General features: G+C 33.3%; 1 long non-coding RNA gene across 1 annotated transcript; it reads right to left on the reverse strand.

The window, feature by feature from the left end:
• Window positions 1-1,236: 1,236 nt before the first annotated feature.
• On the reverse strand, window positions 1,237-18,866 carry LOC134681716 (uncharacterized). The gene is made up of 3 exons (XR_010100673.1): window positions 18,776-18,866; window positions 3,581-3,699; window positions 1,237-1,584 (listed from the first exon to the last, which is right to left on the reverse strand). It is a non-coding gene; the product is annotated as an uncharacterized LOC134681716 (long non-coding RNA).
• Between the last annotated feature and the right edge of the window lie 458 nt (window positions 18,867-19,324).

Here is a 19,324-nt window from a genome sequence, read left to right on the forward strand (position 1 = left end):
AAAGATCCATGAAAATGAAGTCAATGTGAGATAAACCAATTTAAGTCAGAAAGACATGTATAGCTGACAATCATTATACACGCGTAACATAGTTTTTCTAATCTATTGCTTATCTCATACAAGAAACAGTCAAAACAATGAAAATTACATATTGACCAATGAACCATGAAATAATAAAGTCAAGGTGACTCGTCAGATGACCCCTGCTAGACAAGACATTTAAATCATAAAATCATTTCATACACTATATCTAGTTTTATATACTAGTATTGCTAAAAGAAATAGACAAAAAAAACTAAATTTAACATTGACTAATGACCTGTGCATATTAGACAAATAATAGTTCACAAGACACATAGAAAACTAATGACTAATCAACACGAATCCCACCATGGGTTTAATCTCGGATGCTCCTGAAGGGTATGCTGATCCTGTTCCACATATAAATGTAGCACCCATCCTGTTGCTCATGTTATTACAAACCCGTTAAATAGTCCAATTCGGTAGTTCATTAATAGGTAAGTGAGAAAATAACATAATAAAAATAATAATAATAGAAATTTGTTTTCAAGCAGTTGCTTGACAATGAAAATGATGTCAAGGCCAACAGACATAATACAGACTTTCGTTATACATGTATAAGCCACAAGGTATGAAGCATCCAGTTAAAGTCAATTACCATATAAAATATCAAGCTCAATACAAATAGCTAACGCCGTAGGATTGTTATCTGTATCTTTCGCATGTCACAGGCACGACAATAAAGCAAGACGACAAGCAAAGTCATGTACATCGATGACTCGCATCCTGGATTTTAGTTGTATTTGTTGATCAACTTTGAAACAAATTACTCAGGGAAAAGGGTCTTACTTGCAAAAGACAGAACGAGAGATTTTTTTCTAATCCATTTATCAACTTAGTATTCTAAAAATAATTTATTCAAACGCCTGTACCAAGATAGGAACCTTCTCATTGCTCGTCTCATGTCAAAAAAACATAAAAAAATCTTTGTTGATTTAGTTTTCATTCACAATGCAGAGCATGCTACATGTATCAAGTGTCGATGGTATGTTTCCCTTTTGATATTTGTTTGGTGTTTTTTATCGATTGATTTCTGTCGGATACGAATGCGTTTTTTTGGGGGGGGGAGGGTGACAGGGACCCATTCCTCTATATGGAGCTACATGAATGGTGAAAGCATAAAATTTCTACATGTCACAGAACATGGAAAGGACTATTTCAATGTTTTGTACTTAAATGTTTCATTTAAAACTAAATTTCCTCTTTTGAGACTTTATCTGTACAATGTAATGTTCATACAATAATTTTAATTTAAATTGTATATTATTATGAACGAGCTTCTGGTTTGGAAAATATACGCTCATGGCAAGTTATTATAGGTTCTTTCGGTCTCTTTAAAAATACACCACCACTGTATGTCTCTTACAGTTTTGTTTAAATGTTCTTCCCTGCACAAAATTACTTATTTGTATGTAATATTCTTGTAGGATGTTGATTCAATGATAAAATCCTGTTTAATAAACCGTATTAGACTCTTGGAATTCTTCATTCTGTTGCTGAAATCTAAAAATAAAATTCAGGGTACAATTTTCTTAAATAATCATCAAATACTATGGTAACCTTACGAATCAGGGTTATCATTAAGGAATTTTAAGATGAGTCCATATATTTAGACAATATACGTATAGTGTCTTGAAATATGAAGTTTATTTGTATGAGGCTTAGAAACGGGAAAATGCGAGGTTCTACCGAGCATTTTCCCGTTTCGTGCCGAATACAAATAAATTTCATATTTCAAGACACTACACGTATATTGTTTTTATACTGAAATCGAAAAAAAAAAATGAAAAATGAAAAAAACATGTAACAAAAATTGTTAAAAAAAGTGTTTGGAATTTCCCTCTTGAGGTACCATTTTGGGGTATTTCCCTATGAGCGTAGTCCAGGTGGTAAGACATTTAATTGGCGTATTAAGGAATTAGAAAGGGAAAATGAACTTAATTAATAACATTTGATAAACATGATATATAAATAACCAATTTGAAGACATAAAAGTTTAAATTGAAAAAAGTTTGACCATTGTTACTTTACGTTGTCATGGTCGTGACGTGATGTTGTTGATGAAATACAATAAGGAGGCGGGGCTTATAGGTCAGTTGGGGTCATTGACGTATAAAGCTAACGTTTATACGTATAGCTTTATCTGTACAGTAAACTAGCTGATTGCAGTATAATTAGCATTTCTGACACGTGTTATGGTGACATTAAGGATTTTTTGTGATTTATAATTTATCATTGCAGTCTCCATGATAAACTAGAACAAGATAAACAAGAGTGCACACGCTGAAATGTCTCGCCTTCTTTACTTATCATTGATATTATGTTGATAGTCCTAAGTATAAAGCTTTATTAAAGACTGTCACATAAACTTAACATTAACCAAGAAACCTAAAAAAAGACCAATGAACCATGAAAATGAGGTCAAGGTCAGATGAACCATGCCAGGCAGACATGTACAGCTATGCTTCCATACAACAAATATAGTTGACCTATTACTTATAGTTTAAGAAAAACAGACCAAAACGCAAAAACTTAACACTTAGCAATGAACCATGAAAATGAGGTCAAGGTCAGATGACATCTGCTCGCTAGACATGTACACCTTACAATCATTCCATACAACAAATATAGAAGATCTATTGCATAAATTATGAGAAAAACAGACCAAAACACAAAAATCTAACTATAACCACTGAACCATGAAAATGAGGTCAAGGTCAGATGACATCGGCCAGTTGGACGTGTACACCTTACAGTCCTTCCATACACCGAATATACTAGCCCTATTGAGTATAGTATCTGAGATATGGACTTGACCACCAAAACTTAACCTTGTTCACTGATCCATGAAATGTGGTCGAGGTCAAGTGAAAACTGTCTGACGGGCATGAAGACCTTGAAAGGTATGCACATACCAAATATAGTTATCCAATTATTTATAATAAGAGAGAATTTAACATTACAAAAAATATTAACTTTTTTTTCAAGTGGTCATTGAAGCATGAAAATGAGGTCAAGGACATTGGACATGTTACTGACCGAAAGTTCGTAACATGAGGCATCTATATACAAAGTGTGAAGCATCCAGGTCTTCTACCTTCTAAAATAAAAAGCTTTTGAGAAGTTAGCTAACGCCACCGCCGTAGCCGCCGCCGCCGCCGCCGCCGGATCACTATCCCTATGTCGAGCTTTCTGCAACAAAAGTTGCAGTCTCGACAAAAATTTAATAATAACATTAACGGTACCAATTTTTCTGCACCAGATGCGCATTTCGACAACACTTGTCTCTTCAGTGATGCTCGTGGCCAAAATATTTAAAATCCAAAGCGTATATAAAAGATGAAGAGCTATAATAAGTTAAACCTTAAAATTAGATCTATGAATATTTTTTAGTTATTGCTATAACATTGTTTTTATTATCCATAGTTCATGGATGGAGTATGATGCATGCACATATATTATTTTTTAAATTCTGAATTTTACTGATAAATATACTCACTTTTATAGTCAACATCACACTTTTACACTAACAGCAGCAACTGCAGGTGAGACACAGAGTTCTGTGGATCCATTTAGAAAATGTTCAATCTATGTATCCCTATGAAGATTTCTTGTTCCCTAGTTTGGTAAAATAATTAAGCTCATTAGTATGCAGAGGAAACCAGTTTTTACAATTTTAGATAAGTTAACGGACAATGATAACGGATAAAAATTTATGAATATAGCAAAGTGGGCTAAAACAAATATGACAACCAATTCTTTTAAATGGATTTTTAAAAACTTTACTATAAGCTGATAAGACTTGAAAGAAATTATTTTGCCCAACATGCCAAGAGCATGAGGAAAATTAACTCACTGCAACTTAAAATGCAGGAACTAAATTGTGTACAAATGAAAATAAACAGCTGCGCCATGAGCGCATGATACGCCTGTCGTCTTGTGTGATAGTTTAATGCAATAATCATAAATATTTTTTGAGAAAGTTTTAAGCAATAACCATATATTGTTTTTGAGATACAGAGGGACATATGAACCCAAAAAAACTAAATATCACTAAAATAAAATTTTGAACTAAAACCAAAAAGTATACAGATCTTAAGATTAATTTTACAAAGAAGTATGTGAAGTTTTAAGCAATAATCATAAATTGATTTTGAGATATGGCGTGACATGCATGTAAAAATACCCTCCCCCTTTTTTTTTTTTACAAAATACTAAATAACTGAAAAATGAAATTTTAAATCATCACCAAAAAGTATACAGATCTTAAGATCAATATAACGAAGAAGTGTGTAAAGTTTTAAGCAACAATCATAAATTGATTTTGAGATACGGCGTGACATGTAAAAATTCCCTCCCCCTTTTTTACAAAATACTAAATAACTGTAAAACGAAATTTTAAATCATCACCAAAAAGTATACAGATCTTAAGATTAATATAACAAAAAAAGTGTGTAAAGTATTAAGCAATAATCATAAATCGTTTTTGAGATACGGCGCGACATGTAAAAATCCCCTCTCCTTTTTTACAAAATACTAAATAACTCAAAAATGAAGTTTTAAATCATCACCAAAAAGTATAGAGAGTATACAGATCTTAAAATTAATATAACTAAGAAGTGTGTAAAGAGTTAAGCAATAATCAAAAATTGTTTTTGATATACAATGCGACATGTGAAAAAAAAACACCCCCCCTGGTTTTAGTTACAAAGTGCCGTAACTCAAAAAGTTTTAATCTTATTTTGACCGAAAAGTATACAGATCATTTGACTATTATAAGAAACAACTACAATAAGTTTCGTGAAAGTCGTTCTCAAGATACGGCGCGACATGTTTACGTCGGACAGACGGACAGACGGACGAACACCGGACATTTGTATAACATAATACGTCCCGTCAAAATTTTGACGGGCGTATAAAAAAGTAAAAATGAAGCTTTGCTGTAGTAAAATATAAACTTTCGTAGCAACAGATCAAAATGATTAGATCTATTCGTCAACACCCCCCCCCCCCCCCCCAAAAAAAACCCATCAAATTATTGTCCCCTTAAAACAAAACAACCCTTACTATGGCAACCAGAAAAGAACCATTGAAGTAAAGTTACAGATTGCATAACAATATACCCGGAGACAAATTATTTTTTAGTGACACTGTTTTGATGGCAACATCCAGTGGCGGATCCAGTAATTTTCATAAGTGGGGGTCCGCTGACTGCCTAAGAGGGGCCTCGCTCCAGTCAAGCTTCTGCGATTCCATTTATAAGCAAGCAGGATTTTTTTCCCCAAAAGGGAGGCTGGACCCTTCTACCTCCCCCCCCCCCCCCCCCCCCACCCCTTAATCCGCCTCTGACATCATTTCGGCAATTCGCAAGATATTCACTTTTTATCGAATATCGAGTTGCGAGTTAAGAAAGTCGAGTTGCGAGTATTGAGTTGTGAGTAACGAAAGTCGAGTTGCAAGTAACAAAAGTCTTGTTGCGAGTTACAAAAGTCTTGTTGCGAGTTTTAAAATTTGAGTTGCGAGTTATAATAATAGAATAATAAAAACTCATTCGGATTAAACCAAATTTCTATAAGGCTCTCTACATACAATATCAACTACATAAATGAATAATTTACTAATATACAAATGTAAACAATAGATCTAAATAAACAAACTATAATTACAAACAACAACCAGGTGCTCCGCAGGGCACATCTTTATACGACCGCAGTGGTGCAACCCTGAACGGTTGGAGCAAATTTGGTCACAATATTGAAGCGTCATACTGTCTGAATTTGGATTGTGATCGATTTTTTGTCATAATTAAGGTTTTTGTAACAAAATAAATGTGGTCAGAGATCTAACAAATCTACTATACAATACTGTGCAATTGAAGGCTTCTCCTTGAAATTTTTCAAAATTCGAATTTCGAATTTTTTTGAAAAAAAGGAATCCCTTAAAAAATTACCCCCCCCCCCTAAAAAAACCTTATTGAAACCCCCTTTTTAAGCAATAACCCTTCAACTCAATCCCATCATTTCCCTTGTAGTATGGCACCTTGTATTACGATTTCAGAGAGATTCATTCACCTAAACAATTTTTTTTCGGAAACTAGAAACATGCTTCTTTTTTGCCCTTTTTTGGCCCCACTAATTCCTACATATTTTGGGCAATTATTCCAAAACTTAATCCTAGTCTCCCCTTTGTTATGTGGAACATTGTGCTACAATTTTAGAGAAGTCAATACAATTACACACAATTTATTGTCTTGGAACTAGAAAAATGCTGGCTTCTGGTCCCTTTTTGGCCCTTTATTCCTAAACTTTTGACCCACAACCCCGTAAACGAATCCAAACCTTCTACTTGTGGCTTTAAACATTGTGGTACAATTTCAGAGCAAATGAAATACTTATACGCAAGTTATTATCCTTACTAGAAAAATCCTTGTTTTGGGCTTCTAATTCCAAAACGGTTGGACAACCATCCCCAAAATCGATCCCAACCTTCCTTGACCCTTTAGAAAAAAAATCATCAAGATCTATTTTTTTTAAACTAAAGAAACTGTCCAGAAACCAATTGGGCTTCGGACGACGCAGACGACCACGACATCATACCATTATACGATCCAAAAAAATGTTTGAGGTCGTATAAAAAAACACCTATAGTATTTTTTTTTTATTTCACTGGATAATGAATTCCACGCTTTTGAGCCACTAAAAGACCAAGATGCTTCACAGGGTGCAGCTTTATAGGAAAACAAAAACTCCCAAAATCAATCCCAACCTTCCTTTTGTCGTCATAAACCTTTGTGAAAATTTCATAGATTTCTATTTTCTTATACTAAAGATATTGTGCAAAAACTAAGAAAAATGCTAGTTTTGAACCGTTTTTGGCCCCTAATTCCTAAACTGTTGGGACCAAAACTCTCAAAATCAATCCCAACCTTCTTTTTGTGGTCATAAACCTTATGTTAAAAGACGTAGGTCCGGTAAGGGCCGATTTTGGCCTCAATTTTCAAGTTCATCTGACGAAATATTTTAGACACTTAAGTGTCTATTTCAATTGATTTAACGAGTTTTTGTGAAAGATTTCAACTGATTAAGTCATTAAAAACGCTCTGCTTTAAGCTTAAATATGAAAAATCTATCAAATTCGCCAAAAATCGTCACTTTTCAGATGGTTTTGGTCAAAAGTGAAAGTGGCCGCATCCGTATTCATCCTCAACCTTTATATATATTATGTATCATCATCAAATACAACTTACATTTCAATATTATGGATGAACACGAATGCGGCCACTTTCATTTTAGACCATCTTCGCTAGCCAAGGGTTACGATCCACTCCCGCTCTCTCGTAACCCTTGGCTAGCGAAGATGATTTTAGACAGAAACCGTATAAAATTTGTCTAAAATGCTGAAATTGTGAAGATTTCAGTAATTTAGCGTGACTTTATGATGCTAGTACCCGATATATGTGCATTGTATTGTCAAAAACAGCCCATATTTATGTACCAGAATCATTCTACTTTCCAATAAATGGCTTAACGATTACATTATCACAATTTTGTAAAACTGCTATATTTTGGGGCCAAAAAGGAGTCTTACCGTACCTATTCCTTTAATAGAATTCTGTTTACTGAAAGTTCTTGTGCGAAAACCAAGTAAAATGCTATTTTGGGCCCTGTTTGTCCCTAATTCCTAAACTGTTGGGACCAGAACTCCCAAAATCAATCCCAACCTTCCTTTTATGGTCATAAACCTTGTGTTTAAATTTCACATGTTTCTATTGGCTTATACTTAAGTTAAAGTGCGAAAACACCAAATGTTTTCGGACGACGACGACGACGACGACGCCAACGTCATACCAATATACGACCGAGACCACAATTGTCTGTTCTTCTTCGCTTCGTTGTTCACGAATATAGTCCCTAGTGTTTACTCGTTTAAACTAATATGATATGTTACTTGTAACTTTTCATTTCATTTAAAGTACCTAATACAATACCAAAGAGCTTCGAAATCTTAAAATTACTGGAATTTATTACAGCTTTGTGTTTATTAACTTAATTCTCTGGTTGATGAGCTCTTATGTGGCCGGTAACAGAGTAGAGAGTAAAATCACAAAAATACTGAACTTAAGGTCGTGATAACGTCGCTGTGAGATCGTAGCGCAATCTCTCCGAATAGAAACACACTTTCGCTACGCTCTCGCAACGCTCTCGCAACGATTGAACAGCGACCTTTGCGATCTTACTACGATCTTAATGCGCTTTCACTACGCTTCTACCACGACCTAATTTCGCCACGACCGCACCACGATTGTTTTGAACATGTTTAAAGATGGCCACGCTCTTCACGATCTTGAAGATCTCACCACAACCGTGGTACGACCTTACTGCGACCTACACGATCATCATAATTTGCATTTTTTCCACAGATCGTAGTGCGATCGTGGCTAAGTGGAACTGGGGTATAAGAGAAAACTCAATTCGGAACATTCATAATCACATGGCTAAATCAAATAACAATACGCATCAAAAAAAGGACAGACAAGAATTATCAATTTCCTATTTTGGTGTCTGTATGATCTATAAAATATATAACTTTCTCACTGAATGTATATGTTACAGTGAATTTGTATAATCAGTGATTATGTAGAATCCCTGAAATTTTCAGGGATTATGTAGAATCACTGGCTAGTTTAGGGATTATATATATTTATCGCTATTTTGTGCATTTTTCGTTTGATCTTTTTTTGTGATAATTTTCATATCATGCTACTCGCTTGAGATGGAATAATTATCACTAGAAACTAAGGAGGCCACGTGGCGTTGCTAACGAAATTGACATGAACATGATGAAATTGACAACGTCGTCATAGGTAAAATAGCGATAAATAGATTATCATTGGTCATCTCAACTCGCTTGCTTTTCTCACTTTCGCTGTACCAGCTCAAGCGAGAAAAATCAATCTCGTTGAGATGATCCACGATAATCTATAAATATATAATCACTAAAATTTTCAGGGATTATGAATTATCACTAGAAAAAACGTCAGGGATTCTACATAATAACTGAAATGAATAAATAGTTTTATTTATAAAGAAAATAAATAAAATTGAAATTATATATTCTATAAAATCACATAAAAACATCATTATAAAGTAACATACATTGTAAAATGTTAAGCACAATATATGAAAATAATAACTCATTTTTTTTAAAATGTTAGGCACACTACATGCAAATGTGAAACACAATATATCAAAATAATATGCTTCACATCTGTTTTTACCACAGTATCCACATTTTAGAAAACCTTTTCCTGCACATATCAAATCAGATTTTAACGACACGCCTAAATGAAATACAGTGTTCAGTAAAACATCTGAATGTACCCCCCCCCCCCCCCCAACAAAAGATGGGAATTTGCAACCTTGAACCGGTTCGAGCAAGAAAGATACCATGTTTTGTAGTCAGGTTATATAATTTTTCAGACTTTTTTAATCAATTGTACATGTCATTATGTTTTTCGGGTTTCCCTTTCCTTTTTTACCATGTGGAATTGCTATGAGAATATTACACCAAATGCAAGCTTCCTCTAAAATTTGTTTCTATGTGTCAATCCTAAGTTCTGCCTGTTTTTCCTACATTTAGATGCCTAAGTTCTCACAGTTTGAATGTCTTGTTCATTTAAAAAAAAAAACACACACAAAACAGATGTTCCCTAATCTTCTTCACCATTTGCTTACATGTATCACAAATAACATGCTTTGTGGATTTAAAAATAAATTGTTTTACATTGTCATTTCGGGGCCTTTTGTAGCTGATTATACGGTATGGGCTTTGCTCATTGTTGGAGGCTGTACGGTGACATATAGATGTTAATTTCTGTATCATTTTGGTCTCTTGTTGACAGTTGTCTCATTTGCAATAACACCACATCTTGTTTACCTGAATATTCATTTGACGCTGGCTTTTTATAAACAAACAATACATGTAAAGCTATTGCTATATAGGGGTTGATATTATTGAAGTCTTCAACTTTATCTCGAAACCCTGTGTTGGTTATATCTTTTAGATCATCCTCTGTGTTTAAAAGCAAAATTATTTCTTCTGGCAAGGAATTAATAAAAGAAGAAAATATAATTCGTCTATATTTTTTTTTATTAAACAAACTTTAAGGATCATTACATTATTCATAATCCCTAAAATCATATTAGGGAATTTGTAGAATAATTATTTTAAAGTTCAGTGATTATGTAAAATCACTGGTCATTTTCAGAGATTATGTATAATTACTAATGATTTTAGTAATTCTACATATTCCCTGAAAAATCAGGGATTCTATATAATCCCTAATTATACAAATTCACTGTAACATATACAAAGAGGGTAACCAAAGATTTTGCGACGATGCAAATATTAAACTTTACAATAAAAAAAAAATATCTTTAACCAACGAAATTAAATAGCAAAAGCTATGCAATTAACAAATATATACTTAAATGCTTCATGTAAATTATTTAACAATGAAATACATTAATTATGAAATTTGAAGTTTTACCAAGGGCGCTAATAATTAATTAATAACACTGTCTACCACACAGCATTTCGGGGACACTCCCTCTGATATCTTTCCCCCTCTTTTATAGCTGACTATGCGGGGGCTTTTTCTAATTATTGGGGGCATTATGATGACCTATAGTTGCTAATGTTTGTGTCATATAGTCACAGAGTCATCCTCGTCGCTTCCCTCAATCTTTATTCTATCACCAAAAGTTTCAACACCTAGTCTGATCAAGTCTTGATCAGTAAGGTGCTGAAAAGTGTCATCTTCTATCCTATCATCTTTAAAAAATTTAATTTGAAAGATTTGCAGATTAAGTTCTACAAGAGCACGTTGCATAGCAGACGACATGTTGCCAGTATGAAAATAAACCCGAAAAATTATACATGTTTTCGGTTATTTTCGGAAGTCTACCACCACCACATAATGAAAAAAAGCACTGAAAGTAATTGATTAACCACCAAGTATAATATTTTTTGAACCAAACATAAAAAAATTTGACCACTGATCATAAAGTTGTTTGAACTGAACATAATATTTATTTTACTGAACATAATGATCAGTCTACAGAACATAATATTTATTTCACTCAACATAATGATAACAGTACTGATAATAAAGTGCTGCGCCTTAGCGCATGATACGCCCGTTGCTCTTTTAACTTGTTTTTAAAAGTGTTAGTTATTGTCCCAAAATTGGAAAATCCCCCCTTTTTTAAGCATAAAAATTCATAACACGGAAATGTAAAATCTTAAATTTATAAAAATTGAAAGGGAGCTTACATCAATAGATATAAACAATTCATCAAAGTTTCATGGACATTGGTGAAAGCCTTTTTGAGTTATTGTCCGAAGTGTTAAAAATCCCCCTTTTTTATGAATAAAGCCCCATAAATCCAAAACTTAAAATCTGAAATTTACAAAAATTGAAAGGGAGCTTGCTTACATCAATAGATATAAACAATTCACCAAAGTTTCATGGACATTGGTGAAAGCGTTTTTGAGTTGTTGTCCGAAGTGTGGACAACGGACCCCCTTTTTTTTTTTTTTATAAATAAAGCCCCATAAATCCAAAACTAAAAATTTGAAATTAAAAAAACCGAAAGGGAGCTTACGTCAATAGATATAAACAATTCACTTAAGTTTCATGAAAATTGGTGAAAGCGTTTTTGAGTTATTGTCCGAAGTGTGGACGACTGACGGACAGACGGACGGACAACGGTATACCATACCGTGTCCCGTCTAAAGATGACGGGCGTATAAAAAGTGTGTTTGACCACTGAATATTTCGGTTTCTGTAATCAACATAATGAGAAATCTACAATATATAATAATATGTTGACAGAAGATATTTTCAAAAGTACTGAATATAAAGACAAAAGTATATTGATTAAAGTGCTGAATATAATATAATACCAGATCTGCACAATAAAACGATTATTCTACTGATCATTATGATGTTATTGCTCAACATAATTGTTATACTACTGAACCATGTGAACATAATAAAAAGGGCACTCATAATCGAGAAAAAACGCTGAAAATAATTAAATTTTCACAAAATATACTAAATATGAACAACGAAAGACAGCTATCACAAATAGATTCTGGGTGTATCTGTGACTGGGAAATGTGTTGGTCTGGAACCACACACACACAATAAACAGTACGGACTCTGACTCTGGGACTAGCTCTTGTAACAAAAGACGACTCTGGTTAGCGCGATGTATAATTTTATCGGACCACAGATGAATTATCACGTTGTGATTGGTTAAACGTCGTCACGTGGTGACCCCCTATGAGACCGTATGGGGTTAGTAAGCTCCATATGGGGTTCATGCCGCGTTAATGGCGACGTCGTCTATTAATGTTGTTGTGTTTCATTGTTTATTTTTCAACAAAAAGCCGCAGAAAAAGTCCAGCGTCCGATAAATTCGTTATACGGTTAACTACTGACCCCCTACGGATCCATAGAGGGTGAATAAAATTCATAGGAGACTCGGCCTCTGGCCTCACCCCCTATGGATTTTACTAACCCTCTATGGATCCGTATGGGGTCAGTAGCGAACCATATAACTTATATAATAAGTTCAGCATGGAATACAATTGTACAGAGTTGGGACTGCTCAGTGTAATACTAAATCCAATTTGCTACATCAAAATAATAACATAGTTTATATAACAAACCAAAACTACTTGTACTTGACAAATATTTCTCTAAATGAGTGAGAGAATTTAAATAAGGGATAACAGAAAGATTAACACATACATGTAGATAATAATAAACAATTATAGAACATACAGACTTATTTATGGGATTAAAGCCTTGGCTTGTCAAATACGAATAATCTGAGACTTCTATAACATGTGTTATAGTAGTCTCAGGAATAATAGATCATTTTGAAGTAAAATGTCGCCATTTAAAAAAAATAAAAATTAAAACATGAAATTATATTAGCTTAATCTTCTAAACTTGACTTAAATCTTGCACAATAAAAATATCAAAATCCCTAGTGAAATATTGCAAATATAACAAAATCACTGCATGGTTTTACAAAATCTTTAACAAAATGTCCAAAAAGTATCAAAATAATTTTTTGTCCATTTTTCCACTGTGACACAGCTATGTTGTTCCATATTCCTTGTCTGTCCTATTATATTCATTTATGGTATTTGAAATGAAAATAAACACAAAACCAGTCATTTTAACAATTGAGATCCTATCAAGGAACCCTCCACAAGAGACCAAAATGACAGAAATTACCAACAATAGGTCATCGCACGGCCGTCAACAATGAGCAAAGTCCATACCGCATAGTCAGCTATAAAACTTTAAAGGCCCCGAAATAACAATGTAAAACGAGAAAACTAACGGCTAACTCATGTACAAAAAATGAACGAAAAACAAATTGAACACGTAAACAAACAACCACTGAATAAGTATACAAGACAAAAAGAAAAGGACAGTACACAATATGTTAAGAATCTAATCTAAAATAAAAATGAAAATAATCCTCGTACAAAATAAATATTTATATCTAAAAAAGGTGACTAGATGCTCTGCAAGGGTAATTAGCATATTTCGAATTTTACTTAATATGTTTTTGAACAGCAATTTAAAAAAAATAATAAATACATATTTGAACAATAAAACAAAGAATTTTTCATCATAGGATCGGGATATTGTAACTTGATAAAGAAATTCGAATGTGAAATGGTGGTAGCTAACCACGGATCCAAGAAAAGACACGTATTATATATCAATAAACACGATATTAAAATAAGAAGATGTGGTATAATTTCCAATGAGATTTCTGTTTACTTCAAGCTATAACTACTGGAAGAAAAAGCTCAAGTAAAATTAAATGTTATCAAGGATTTGAGAGGCCTTTTTATCTGAAAGACAGAGAAAACAACATGATTTTTTTTATATCGGGAACTTTTCAATATTCCCAACTATAGAATCCGACAAATTAACGAAAAAGTTTTTTTTTAGTGAGAACAACATTTTATCAAACCATAATTATTTATATCTTCAATATAAAAAGAAGGAGATGTGATAGGATTTTCAAAGTTAGAAAAATAAATGGATTTAAGCAATTATAGTCGGCAATAACAGGTTCCGACATGAAAAATAAGAATTAATACACAAACTGACGGCCTAATTCATAATAAAACAATTCACGAAAAACATATATGACATACACGAAAAAACGACAAACACTGAACTACGGGCTTTTGACTTAAAACAGGTACATACAGAATTTGGCGGGGTTAAAAATGTCTGTGTGCGCTCATTTCTAAAAAAAAAACCTATCACAATACAAGATCAAACTATAAAAAAAATCAGTTGAAACTTGAATGATCGGATCATCATTTAATACTATGAATGACGATATCAGATCAGGTGCGGGATCCAAACCACGGAACACCCTGAAATTCCACAAAATAAAAAAAAAAATCGAAAAACTTGAATGGGATTTCAATCACTAACACTCCCTCTCCCCTCATGCTGGATCCGCTCAGTCAGGCTCAACTTTTGAGTGTGTAATTTAGGTATGAAAAGTTGATAGCAATACAAAATAACTAACTGATATTAAATTGTAACAGAAAAAGGAGAGAAAATCATTCCAGACATGTGTTGCAGCATTGGATTACAGTAGTTTTAATAAATATTTATATGACAGAAGTATCATGGAAAACATAAACTAATCATGAATGTGGCAGAAGAGAAAGTACACGGTTTATGTTCTTCTCATTGATATTGTTCAGGAAGGCTCAGAGTGATTGTACAGTAAACTTGCAAGCGATTGCACAGTCAATAAAAATATCCGACATGGAGAAAATGAATATATTTGGATTTCTACTGGAACAATGACTTCAAAACTTTCAGACAGGTACGACTTTATATCAGAAAAGGTACATGTGGAAATTCAGGTAGCAAACATTGATTTTTCGATGTTTTTTTAGACATTTTTCGTCGGTTTTTTTTTTATACATTTTTGATCCCTGTAGTGTGGCAAATTTGATCGTTTCACACATCATGGAGCTCCATCATTCTAAGGAAAACGTTTGGATGCACATAGCTTTCTTATTATTTTATTGGTTCTTTATGAGAATATTTAAGCTACCAAAACCCGAAGCAGAAACGTTACATAGCTATATATAGTAACATAAGAGTTCATCAAATTTTCTTCAAGCAACTTGTTATTTTGCAAATGTCGGGGCCCCTTTTGACAGTCTCCCGACTGACCAAATTATTAGAAAACCGTACAGTTCCGTTTCCACACTATGGTACTGGTCTCTCCTAATAGAATCACGCTTTCACTACGCTCTCGCTATAATGATACAGCGACCTTTGCGATCTTACCACGACCTTAGTGCAAACTCACTAATACCTGTTTCCACCACGATTGCTTTGAACATGTTCAAAGTTGTAAACGCTCATCACGAACTTGAAGACCTCACCACGACCGTGATACGACCTAACTGTGATCTTCAAGATCGCGCTACGATCGTCAACATTTGCATTTTTTCACAGATCGTAGTGCGATCGTTGCCTAGTGTGACCGCAGAATTAAACTTTATTAGTTGAATAGAGCCACATGAGCTTAACAAAAAAATATTACTTCCCTTAGCCCCATATGTTTACCACTTCCTGGTAACAGGACTCAATTTGGCAAAAAAGAGGGAAAGTGCAGAGTTTATAAATTAGCCAAATTATGTTTAATAAAAAGAAATAATATAGATATTCAGACATTTAAAACTTTTTTCAGTTTAAAAAACAAATAAAAATAGTGTTCAAAAATAAACTTTCGTTAAAAAAATATGGATTATTTGAAGAAAAAAAAACAACAAATTGCACACATTTAAAGAACATTTTATATATAAAACAGAATTTACAAATAATTTAACATAAAACAGATAATGTTTATCTGTTTATCTTTTTATACAAAAAAGTTATGTATTCCTGTCGACAGGAAAAATATGTCCACAAATCCGAATTTTGAGCGTCCGTCGTCGTTAACTTGTATATAAACAAATTTTCTCCTCTAAAACTACTGAGCCAAATTTTACCAAACTAAGCCACAACCATCATTGGGGTATCTAGTTTAAAAATTGTGTCCGGTGACCCGCCAAACTAACCAAACTAACCAAGATGGCCTCCGTGGCTAAAAATAGAACATAGGGGTAAATGTATATTTTGGCTTATCACTCTGAAACCAAAGCATTGAGCAAATCTGACAAGGGGTAAAATTGTTAACTAGGTCAAGATCTATCTGCCCTGAAATTTTAAGATGAATCGGACAATGGGTTGTTGGGTTTCTGTCCCTGAATTGGTAATTTTAAGGAAATTTTGTCCGTTTTCTGTTATTATCTTGAAAATTATTATAGATAGAGATCAACTGTAAACAGCCATTATGTTCACCAAAGTAAGATCTACAGAAAAATCAACATGATTGAAATGGTAAGTTGATCCCTCAAGGAGTTATTGCACTTAATAGTCTTTTTTTTACCAATTTTTCGTAAATTTTTTACAAAAATCTTCTCCTCTGAAACTACTGGACCAAATTCAACCAAACTGAGCCAAAATCATTATTAAAGTATATTTTTATATATCTGCTCTAAAAAAAATCATATGAATTGTACAACTGGTTGATTGGTTGCTGTCCCCCAATTGGTAAGTTTTAAAGAAATTTAGCAGTTTGGTTATTTACTTGAATGCTATCATATATAGAGATAAACTGCAATCAATAGCATTAATGTTAAGCAAATTAAGATCTACATATAAGTCAACATGACCGAAATGGTCAATTGACCCCTTTAGGAGTTATTGCCCTTTATAGTCAATTTTTACAATTTTCATTAATTTGGTAAATTTGGATAAGTTTTTACAAAATGTGTTCCTCTGTAACTAAAGGGCCAAGTTCCTTACAGATAGAGAAAATTGTCAGTAGCAACAATGATGAGTAAAGTATGATCTACGAACAGATCACAATCACCAAAAAACAATTTTGTCATGAATCCATCGTTTTCCTTTGTTTAATACACTCATAAACCAAGGTGCGCAACACAGGCTCTTAAGAGCATCTAGTTATACTTCATTGAACTTTTGATGTCGTCCCTTAGGCCGTTAGTTTATTTCGTCTTAATTGTTTCAATTTTTTTTTGTCGTGGCCTTTTATAACTGATATACAGTATGGGTATTTGTCATTTTTTGTCAAAGGCCGCACGGTTGGTTATAATTGATAATACTACCTCATTGATCTCCAGTTGATAGTTGCCAAATTGGCAGTCATACCACATCTCCTTACTTGTTATGATATTGTATACATTTTTCGTACATGACTTTAAATTTCGGGTCCTGTCTTAACTATATATGAAATATTAGTCGCTTGACATTAAAAGCAAACAACTAACAATCAATCAATTTAAACTCGTGTTTAATAAGTAGAAAATCAATTAATTTTTCGGGTTAAAAGGGGGAGATGGCAGGAGGTCTTTGAATGTAAATATGGTGGCCTGGTAAGAGCTGGAATCAAAAGGCATGCTTAGCGACAAGTTAAGACTTTAAAAATAATTTTAAAAATCCGCAAAAAAACGTGCTGCCCCATTCCCATCCTTAGAATAACAAAAGGTCGTACCCTTACTGTTATTGTCCGTGTGTTTTATTATTTATCCAGCTAGTTGTCCATATAGTGTCCTTCTAAGGGACAACTGTTTAATATTCGGGGGGGGGGGGGGGGGGGGGGGGGGCTTGATAATCACAAAAATAAATGGTTTGTTTTGTGGTTGTTTCAAAATACATAACCTGACTTACAATGCATTGAAAATAAAGGTCTATTCGAAAGTATTAGATGGCAACAGATTCTTCATAAAATTCATTTTTTCCGTAAAAAAAGTCGTGAAACACTTCCGAGAAGTTCATATAATAAAATTATTAATATAATTTAAAATATACTTGAAATGTCTGAAAAAGGGTTTCATTTAACTTGAGCTACATTGTGTCAGATACACATACCTCACTTTTATTACAGGGCAGTAACTACATTGAGGCAAATTGTATGCTTACGTTATAATTTTATATATACTCAAAACTGGAATAAAAAAGAAGTATCAATTTAGATATTTCTCATCAGACTTGTTATTTTTCCTTAAATCTTTTATTTATTTATTTATTTCAAAGTCTAATTTTCTGTCAACCAATGTATTCGCTAATACTGTTTTTCTCTTTAGCCCTTTCTAGCCTATTTTGCTGCAATATACTTGATACATAATTTTCTAAAGTTATTATTTTACAATTTTTTATGCCTGAATTATGGGCATTATGTTTTCTGGTCTGTGCGTGCACTCCTCCATCTGTCTGTCCCACTTTAGGTAAAAGTTTGTGGTCGAGGTAGTTATTAATGAAGTTGAAGTCCAATCAAATTGAAACTTAGTTAACATGTTCCTATTGTCTTTGTCTGAGTTGTCATTATAGATGATCCTAGCTGTCTTTTTTAGACGGTCCGAGTTGTCCCAGGACGGACATGTTCTGCAACTAACTAAAATGACCCAAGTTTGAACACGTTATTTGATTTCGTGATCACCATACTAACCAAATGAAATGTGAACTACATTGATATATTTCGTAACTTTTTACCTTAAAAAATCCTGGTCTTATGTAGATTTGGAAGTTGTCGTCAGCAAAAGATTTAAAAAACACCGTTCATTGCGGGCTTCCGTTGTCGTTGATTTCTATATTTTATGCAATGTCAATTTCATCATGCAATACTTTTTCCGCAATCAGGGGTTCATTAAGGGATACACACAGTTTGATATTCATGCTAATAATATATAACAGTTACGATTTAAAAATCAATTTTGATTTAGGTTGCAGTAAGAAAAAAACAATATTAGGTCAATGTCATAAAGATATAAACTTGTTAGTATTCTGAATAAAACTGGGAAAAGGAAGGGCGCATTTAAATCTTGCCCTATCCCAGTTTCGCAGTCTCATACATATTTTTTGTATGAGGCTAAGAAACTGGGGAAGGACGAGGTTCTACCGAGACCTTCCCCAGTTTTGCGCCAAGCACAAAAAAGTTTATATTTTTCTGACATTGACCTAATATTGCTTTTATACTGCAACATAAATTAATAAATTGATAGCTATTCAAATCATAACACAAACGAAAGACTTATTTTCATC

Source organism: Mytilus trossulus, chromosome 8 (genome assembly GCF_036588685.1).
Source record: "Mytilus trossulus isolate FHL-02 chromosome 8, PNRI_Mtr1.1.1.hap1, whole genome shotgun sequence".
Lineage (NCBI taxonomy): Eukaryota > Metazoa > Mollusca > Bivalvia > Mytilida > Mytilidae > Mytilus > Mytilus trossulus.